The sequence below is a fragment of the Mytilus trossulus genome, chromosome 9 (genome assembly GCF_036588685.1).
Source record: "Mytilus trossulus isolate FHL-02 chromosome 9, PNRI_Mtr1.1.1.hap1, whole genome shotgun sequence".
In the NCBI taxonomy this organism is placed as follows: Eukaryota; Metazoa; Mollusca; class Bivalvia; order Mytilida; family Mytilidae; genus Mytilus; species Mytilus trossulus.
The window spans coordinates 82046431-82057244 of NC_086381.1; positions in this window are offsets into that span (position 1 = coordinate 82046431).

Genomic DNA, 10814 nt, shown 5'->3' on the forward strand with positions numbered 1-10814 from the left:
TTGGAAGAAACAGAAATTTTACCTTGCAACAGGCAATCAACGGACCATTTGAAGAGTAGTTATTATGGTGCTTAACGTGTACAGAGTGGGAAATATCTATACACGAGGCATCGGATTTAACGTCCGCATTCTGACCAGACGTTGTTGCGTTCTTATACAAGAGGGACGAAAGATACCAAAGGGACAGTCAAACTCATAAGTCGAAATAAAACGTATACCGCCATGGCTAAAAATGAAAAAGACAAAAAGACAAACAGACAAACAGACAAACAATAGTACACGTGACACAAAATAGAAAACTAAAGAATAAACAACACGAACTCCACCAAAAACTAGGGGTGATCTCTGGTGCTTCGGAAGGGTAAGCAGATCCTGCTCCACATGTGGCACCCGTCGTGTTGCTTATGTGATAACAAATCCGGTAAATATATAAATAGTCTAATTCGGTAGGTCACATTCATGAAAGGGAAGGGGATTGTAGTTACGATGTAAGGAACATATCCGATATCATTTGTGATATGATCTGCACAGCCAAAAGGACGCCCAAATTTGGCAAGGGTTTTACTGCCGGTCGAACACACTGTAGTGACCGTGTTTTTATTTTTTAATCACACTTGGGATGGAGGAAAAGGTTGGAAGGTGCACGTAAAAGCTAAAGGCATTTTATGTATTTCTTTATACCTAGCAAACAAAGCTATACGAGTCAAAATGTATAAATGTAAGCGGGTCGTATATTAGCTATTCGTTTGGTATAGAAAAAGGTAAAATCACAAAAATACTGAACACTTACGAAAATTCAAAATGAAAAAAAACCTAATCAAACGGCAAAATCAAAAACTCAAATCACAAAAAACGAATGCATAACAACTGTCATATTCCTGAAATGTTACAGGTATTTTCTAATGGAGAAAATGTTGGATTGAACCTGGTTTTATCGAGCTAAACCTCTAATTTGTACAACAGTCGCATCAAACTTATTTGTCATTAACCAGGCTATGTTTGGAACCTTGTCTCACACTGGTTTATCTGAAAAATAAAAAGATGAAGGAAAGAAATAGAAATATTGAAAACATTGCATGCATAATTTGTGCGTCACTGATGATTCTTATGAAGACGAAACGCGCGTCTGGCGTACTAAATTATAATCCTGGTACCTTTGATAACTATTTACACCACTGGGTCGATGCCACTGCTGGTGGACGTTTCGTCCCCGAGGGTATCACCATCCCAGTAGTCAACACTTCGGTGTTGACATGAATATCAATAATGTGGTCATTTTTATAAATTTCCGGTTTACAAAACTTAGAATTTTTCGAAAAAATAAGGATTTTCTTATCACAGGCATAGATTACCTTAGCCGTATTTGGCAAAGCTTTTTTGGATCCTCAATACTCTTTATCTTTGTACTAGTTTGGCTTTATAAATATTTTGATATGAGCGTCACTGATGAGTCTTATGTAGACGAAACGCGCGTCTGGCGTACTAAATTATAATCCTGGTACCTTTGACAACTATTATTATGGTGTTTTTGTTAGTAATTCTGCTAACACAAAGTGCATGCAAAGAAGAAAGGTTACCAGATAGATGTAAATAAACTCATCATAGATACCAGGGTGTATTTAAAGTCATTCTGTTACCAAAATGCAGGTGGTCTTTTTCTTTTGTCCAAAGGTATATAAAAGACACAAATAGTAAATTATTTTCTCAGTGACTTACAAGTATTAACTTTTACAAAATATGCTAATAATTGTTCATCAATTCTATCTATTTAACTTCTAATCATCTTTGAAAAAGCAAAGCTAAATTGACCCTTTTTGAAGTAAATTTCACACTGGCCAGTCATTTACATTTTAAGTCAATTTTACAGTAATGAACAAACTTCAAACTCACAAGTATCCTAATGTAACCATTAACTATACTTAGTCCACCGTTAGATTTCAAAACCCTTGATCTTGCTATATAACAGTACTATTTGTAAAGAGAAATATATCGAAAATTGAAAATAAATGAATTTCAAATGTATCACCAATTGAATATTTTTTAATGAAATAAGCCAATCAACGACACTGATTCATACCAAATTGAATGTTCATTATACTCTTACGTAAAAATGTTATACAAATTTTTTTGGGAAATTTTTTTTTCTTTCTTAATTTCTCAGACAAAGTTGAAAATATATCTGTTCATCTAATAACTGTCTGGAAAATAAATGAAATTATAAATCTCGTATATCTTTTTCCAACCGGGGGATCTAGATGGCCGAGTGATCTAAGTTGTTACTACTGTAATCACTAGCCAGTCAACACTGAGGTTGTTAGTTCTTAACCCGCTTGTGCGGGTGCACTCGACTGAAATCTTAAATGACTAGGATTGTCAGTTTTCCTATCGAAGGTCGGTGGTATTCTCCGGGCACCATGGCGTCCTCCATCACTAAAAAGCACAAAAGCGGTGCTTAAAAGCAGCAAAACTCTAAATCAAATCAAATCGTTTTCCATCCTTTTTTACACTCTAAAAATTGTGTTTAGAGCCTAAACTCTTTCCTAAACACATTTGTGAAACCGATTTTAGACATGTTTTAAATCTAAACATGTTTAATATTTCATGTGCTTACAGCCTAAACGTGTCAAGCTTTAACATGCTTAGACTGTAAACATGTTTAGATGTAAAGTGCTTAGACTAGAAACATGTTTGGCTAAAAAGTGCTTAGACTGTAAACATATTTAGTTGTAAAGTGTTGTATCTGGAAACATGTTTAGCTCTGAAGTGTTTTGTCAGGAAACACGTTTAGTTATGAAGTGTTTTGAATGTACCAGGATTATAATTTAGTACGCCAGACGCGCGTTTCGTCTACATAAGACTCATTAGTGACGCTCATATCAAAATATTTATAAAGCCAAACAAGTAAAAAGTTGAAGAGCATTGAGGATCCAAAATTCCAAAACATTGTGCCAAATACGATAACGTTATCTTTAAAATTGTGTTAAAGTTAATGAAACAAATCAACTTGTATGGAAGCTAAATTGTAGTAAATTTAGTTTAAGGTATTTGTGATATATTTCTCTTTTGAAGAAGTATAGGGAAATAACGTTTTGCAATAGTTGATGGTAGACTGAGCACATTGAAATGTGAGATATTAATATTTGTGGTTTGAAACCTACTGCTAAATTCAGATTAAATGCAAATGACTGACCAGCGTAAAACCAAGATTCAAAGGGATCAATAAACCTCAACCTTTTCAAAGGCCAAGTTGAGCCATTAGCATTACCATTTTAACCATCTCAAAGTGGTTAATTTTCGTAAATCACCAGAAAAAATATTAACTTTTTTGCATTTTTATGCCTTTCGGCAAAGGAATGGAACAGCCTAAAGATAGTATCAAAACATCCTAAATAAAGGCAACAGTAGTATACCGCTGTTCGAAATTCATAATTCGATTGAAAAAAACAAATCTGGGCTACAAACTAAAACTGAGGGAAACACATCAAATGTAATAGAACAACGACACTACAGAAACACTAAAAAGTAAAACCACAAAAATAATGAACTCCGAGGGAAATTCAAAAAGGAAAGTCCAAAATCAAAAGTCCAAACACATCAAACGAATGGATAACAACTGTCATATTCCTGGCTTGGTATAGGCATTTTCTAAAGTAGAAAATGGTGGATTGAATCTGATTTTAAAATGCAACACAAACTATAGGGATATAACAATGGCTAAACGAGCAAAAGAAGCCATACACGTGTATATATATATATATAAATATATGTTATTATTTCTTGTTTTTATGTCCCTAAAACGTTCATATCTTAGGTTTTCAGAACCATAAGTGTGAGGTAATGTTATATCCATCATTTGTAGTCACCTCATCTGTTTTACAAAAAATAACTGTTTTTGAAATTACTAAGCAAATTGAAATCAACCTTGACAATAGCATTAACGGTAAAAAATAATGTTATGCGCTAAATGCTTATTTTGACAATAAGAACTCTTCAGCGGTGCTTGAGGCCAATTTATTTAAAAATCCACATATTATAAGATTATTTGAAGTCATACCATCTTCATCCTTCATGTTTCAAAACGTTTTCAAAAGAACTCCTATGTTTTGGGTTGCCAACCAGAAAGACCAATAATCTATCTACATACCCGGTATGTCAAATGATGTTCTTTTTCAGATGAATAGAATACAAGTATTATTTATTCGAAACAAATTCTACACTACAAATGGCGCATGCGAATCGATTTTAAGGTCCACTATCAGTTAAATTAGGAATTACGTAAATTAAAGTATATATTAGTTGTTACAATTACATAAGAAAATGTACGGTACTAAGTCAGGAATATGACAGTTGTTATCTATCCTTTCATGTGTTTGGTCTTTTGATTTTGCCATTTGTTTACGGACTTTCCGATTGTAATTTTCTTTGGATTTCTGTTATTTTTGTAAAATGTGGAGAAAAGAGATTGTAAAAAACATCCATTATTTGAAAAAAAATCAAAATGTGTATAAAACTGCTTACTAAGGCTTTTCTACCGCAGGCATAGTTTACCTTAGCTGTATTTGGCAAAACTTTTAGGAGTTTTGGTCCTCAATGCTCTTCAACTTCGTACTTAATTTGGACTTCTTTTTTTCAAACTTTTTTGGATTCGAGCGTCACTGATGAGTCTTTGTAGACGAAACACGCGTCTGGCGTATATACTAAATTTAGTCCTGGAATCTATGATGAGTTTATTTACATTGAGAATCTAGTAAATTGAATTTAAATTTCTCTTCTAAAAAGTAACTCATTAAGAAAAAGGGTGGTGCAAGAGAGTGAACAAATACCATTGATTATTGAAAAAATACAGTGTGAAAAATGTATATAAAACCGCTTATTTTGAGAATCTAGTAAATCGGATTTAAATTATATATAATATAATTCTCTTTTAAACAGTAATGTGTTTGTCAGAAAATGAAACGTTTGTCAATTGTAATTTGTTAATGGTGGACTAAGCATAGTGAATCATGGCATTGTGATCTGTGTCTCGCTCATTACTGCAAAATTTAGTTAAAATGCAAATGGCCGTCTAGTTAAATTGAGGAAGGATTAATTTAGCTCGAGAGTTTCAAAGGTCATTACCAATGTACAAAGGCGAAGTACAGGCGTTAGCATAATTTAAAATAGTTGATGTTTGCAAATCACAGAAAAATAATTAACTTTTTGGTCTCTTTTTTCTACGTCACGACAAAAAGAATAGACCACCGTGTAATTTTAAATCATTTACATTTTTGCAAGGGTGGAAGGTCAAAGCAATTTATAGAAAATTTTAGATATTTGGGAAACGGAAAAAATGTGCACGCAACATTATAATTTCCTTTTTAAAATCGCAACTAAATATACATTAACTAATAATTCTTCGTTTTACGGGATAGGGGAGGTATTGATTGGAGGGGCTCTGCATTCCCTAGGAAAAGTATGTATTATACTTCAATGGGTATAAAACTGCCGCAAATTTCATATGTCATTATAAATAATAAATAATAGCTTACATGACTAACATGCCAACCAATTCTGTAGTAGCCAATACTGTAGTTTGCATTCACACCTTATCATATAAGATTATATAAAAGTATTCGTATGATTAACGTCGACGAATGAGATTTTGAACGACCTTAACTACCCACGAGGGTCTTGCGCGGTCGGTTATATGAACCTGAGATTACTGATGTACTAACCTTGTCTGAGGTCAAACACCATAAATTAATCTCCTCGAACACTAACACTAACCCTTAGAATTGCCTGTGTAGCTCATCAAACCTCATTAGAATCATATAAGCCATAAAATACTTATACAACTTCTTTATAATTTTTTTTTAATTTCTTTATGGGGGACACTTTTGATTTAAGATAATATAAAGCCATGGCAACATATGTAAGAAAATGTTACATGTATATACCATGCATTTTGAAACATGTCAAAAATGATAAGTTATTCCTGTTCATTTAATCCCCAAACCCCTTTTTGTTGTGATTATCGCTTTTTTCTATATAAACAAATAAAATCTCTATATTTTGACACCTAGCATGTCCACCTTTTAATCATTCAAATTCTTCAAAAGACAGTTCAATGCATTTGTTTATATTTATAATCTATACATTTTTAAAATTTAGTAAACTACATAATTTAATAACTTCCTTAAAGTTAAATATTTCTTACAAATTTTTATATAAATATGAAAAGTTATTCATATCGAACATATCCGTTTTTCTCTTCCTTTTTTGTGAAATAACCAAATTGGCGCAGGCGTGTATCACTGTCGTATGCTCTTGTGTAAAATTGGCTTAAATTTAAATTTGATACATACATACATATGGATTATTGTATAAGACTATAGATTTTATCAATATATCAAATAATCAAATCAATCAATTTTATTGCCATATAAATAAAAAAACATGATCTGTGACAAACACAACATATATACAAAAATAAAAAAATACACAATACAATATAAGAATATAAAATGTATTAGATCAAATTACTTTTTTGGGTCTCCCATCCTCAGTTCTAATGACTGTTTTATAAAGGAAATTGTATTTTTAATTTGACTGTGAGATGTGGGGTTTAGTATTATTCTAAGTTTAAGCATGTCATCTTTAACATTATCTTTCCACTCTGAATTGGTTTTTATTAAGTTAAAATAATTGTCTCTATAAAATTTATATTTAGGTTTAATGATTGACATGGGTAAAATTACAAGTTATCGTTTAAAAAGAAAAATTAGTTGAGGTAATAAAATAATCGTTGTTTATTCAAAGTATTTGTTCATTTGTACATAAACTAGTCACACTTTTGGAATTTTATTTTTTCTACAAAATGGCAAAAGTATATAATGTGTACATAATTAGATAAACACGAGGAAATAGGACTTGATTGAAGCGGAGGAAAGCCGCGCTTGTAAACAAACTCCCAACTCCGTCCCCTTAAATCGCAGTAAGGTCCAATTATTCTGGGTCAGCTGAAAGGGGTCCACAATTTTAGCTTAATTAAAAAAAAGAAATATAAAGTTTGCTTGCTTGTTCTTGCGTGAGCTCTAATTGCAGATACTAAAATTTCGAATGTTGGTCATTTAGAAGCTTTTAATTTTTATCAACCAATATAGAATTAACTTAGTTAAATAAGTATTACCATCTATTTTCCCAATTGAGTATCTTGTGAACAATGCAATTTTCGTTTTAAAATTTGCTATTTTGACATTGAACAAGAAAAATGTATCCGGTAACGTTATAAAAATAACTTTATCATTTGCATATTTTGCCCATATATATGTCATGTAAAAACAAATAATTGAAAGATCAATATCACAATTTTCTAAGTAACGAATCAAATCCAAACACCTCCCAAACCTGCGTAATGTAAACAACATACATGTGCCAGTGCATATAATTTATATTCTGTCCATAGGACAATAAATACTTTCAACGAATGCATACAAGATATTAAAGTTTTTTTTTCAAATTTGTCAGTGCATATATCATTCTTTCCAAAAGGACATATAACCCCAACCTTCAACGAATGCATACAAGATATTAAATTTTTTCCCCCAATTTGTCAGTGCATATATCATTCTTTCCAAAAGGACAAATAACCCCCACCTTCAACGAACGCATACAAGATATTAAACTTTTTTTCAAATTGAATTTTTATCAAACATTTCGTAATATCCTACAGCGTAAGAAATGAAATATTCTAATTTCTCATTGTTATCTAAACTATTAAAATTTTGTAGCTTTAAGCATTAAATTTTGCAACAATAAATACATTTTTACTAATATTTTTAAATAATAAAAATGTCATCACATCCGATTATTCAATCATTAAATAGTAACTTTTTAAATCCAAAATTTTTGAATAAAAATTTTCTTTCAAATATTTTGACAGCCCAAAGACAAACATTTGGTATAATCCGACTAAAATCGGTAGTTTTGAATAAAGAGAATGAAATAATTTAATCAACGCACATCAAAAGAATGAAGGAAAAATGAAGGGATTTTCTCCCCATAACATTACAATGACATAGTAATCCAGGAAGCATTGTCGGACCCTCTTCCGGATTAAGACCCTTTGCGGCATTGTTCAATGTTGCAAAAGATTTTTTTGTTAAAAAGGGATAAGAAAAGATTTTTAGTTGACTAGGACAGGTGCGTCAGTGAACTGCACCCAGAAATCTCATTTTTAGATAATAGGGTGGCTTCCTTTTGAGAGCAATTAAAATTCTTGTGAAAAAAAGAAAGATTTATGTTTTTAATAAGTAGAGCAAATCGTGGAATGTTTAGATTTTTGATGAATGATAGAAAAGATAAAAAAAAAAAAAAAAATCTTTTTTTAAAAATCAGTTATGTGTGTAAAATATAATGTTTTACCGGAGAGAACAATGCAAAATAATCTTATTAGTAATCCATCAAATTCGATATTTATCTTTAAGTTTTATTGGAGAACTAAATTTTACATAAAATGAAATCAAAACTAAACGATACTCGATGGTAACAATTAATACGATATAAGTAATTTAGCCTTAATTAAGATTTAACTAAGTTTGAAAATGAAATATCTAAAGTATCCTGTAAAAATTATCAACGTTCAAGCTATTTGATTTTCGAATTTAAAGGAGTAATACATTCTACGTAAAACTGGAAATTAAACAATGTCTGTGAGTTTCTGACTGCACCAGAAATGCATCTCATTATAGGATATATAGTTAAAGCGTTAGAGCAATAAGAACCACCATACTAAATGAAAAGTATAATTGTCAACGAGACGGATACTTCAAAGAGACGAAAAGACAATTCAGAAAATTTCTAAATTTTCGCAATTTTCCGTATTTCACCCTTTTATTATCTATTGGTAAACCTCATCCATACCCTTATTCTGTGTATAGTGTTCTTGATAGTCTTACACTTTCAAGTTGGTCAACACGATTTAGAAACATAAAGATATAAGATTGTATCCACGTTTTTGTTTTAATTTGTTCAAAAATTATCTAGATTTAGGACGATTTAAATCTCAATATATTGCATAAAGATCTGTATGGTTTTTCGAAGACTGTATGTATGTAGGCTTTCGTTTTTCTCTCTCGTTAGATTATCGTCTTCTTTACATACACCCTACATCCTCTATATATAATGTGAAGTTAGCAATGATGAAATATTTCGCGTGGGCGCCCTTTGTTCAAATGTTAAACAGTTACAGAAAACATTCTTTCTAATTTTAACAAGACATTTTATATATAATTAGAAAGCCTTGCATCTGAATCGCACCTCTGGCAACAAACACCGATTTTTCTTTATACATCTACATATTTAACTATACATCTGATCGCATGCTTGAACGAGGTCAGGACTTTCAACCGAGTTAATTTGTTTTGTTAATGTGGAAAGGTATACAGATTGTCTCCTGTTACATTGTGGTTATTTGTATATAATACAAAACCCATTTAGTATTGCATGAAGAATACTTTATCACGTGTGAAATTAAACGAAACGGGCTGTACAAGGCCATGCTATCAGAAGCCCTAAGGTCGGGGTGTCTACAATAAAGATTTAACGTCAAAAAATGATGTTTGGACCAAATTCTATATGACGAGGACTGGGATAATATTACATAAATACATATACGTCTAAATATATATGACAATTTTAGATTTGAAGGTCTATTTCGTCAGATTTATCACAACAATGTTAGATCTGCAAATTTGGGAAGGCAATTTTGTCCTGTCCTGAGCAGGATTTGAATTCTTACATATGCGATATCTAACAACTCTTCCTGCGAGGTTTTCCATTGCCCTCGACCAGCTATATTATATAGAAATGATGCTTTCACTAGTCGAGTCAAACCTTTTAGATTTAGATGCAAGGCTTCCTAGCTAGATGAGTTGTTAAAACCAGAAAGAATGTATGTTACAGCATAGCTGTTTCATTTCATCATCGAAATATCTTGGGTTGTAACAGTCATCTTGTATATATAAGAGAAGCTAGTTAAATATTCGGCACGCGGTCTCTTATTTCATTACTTGTTTATTTGTATATATAATATAACACCCATTTCTATTGTCTGAAGACTGATTTATCATTTCAGTGTAAAAATGAAGAAGCAAAAAGCTGACTGCATGCATGAAGGTCCTCAAACTGCAAATTATTGAAATACAACCTTTTAATTCCAAAGGTTCAAAATACTTTGGCATACTTGGAGGGATAAAAACATATAAATATGTACTATTATTTCTTATTTTCCACTATGTATAATACATTGTTTCGGGCCATCTGAAGCCTGCCTCCGGTGCTGGATTTCCTCACTGTGAGGAAGACCTGTTGCCGGCCTTCGGCTGTTTCCGTCACTTTTTTTCTCTTTGACACACATTCCCCCCATTTCAATTCTCAATATTATAATGTATACGTGTGTATATATAAACGTTCTACATTACGGGGTCTTTCAAAGCTGATGGTATACATGCAGGTTTTGCTAGTTGGTACAGTAACATATACTCATTTTACTTCTATGTCATTTGGTCTCTGGTTGAGCGATGTCTCATTGGCAAATATACCAAATATGCTTATTACTATAGATTTTCATTTATTCTTTTGTTTAAGTCATAGTGACTGTTGACCCTAGAATGGATTGAATTCTTCCCTTTCAAGCAAGGAATACAGAAGCTATTACTAGTACATCGAAAACATTCTTGCAATTATAATTATAGATATTGAGCTTGACATATTGACCCCAAAATCAACAAGCCTCTTCGCTTTTTCTATACCTTTCATCTGTACAAGTAAAGTTA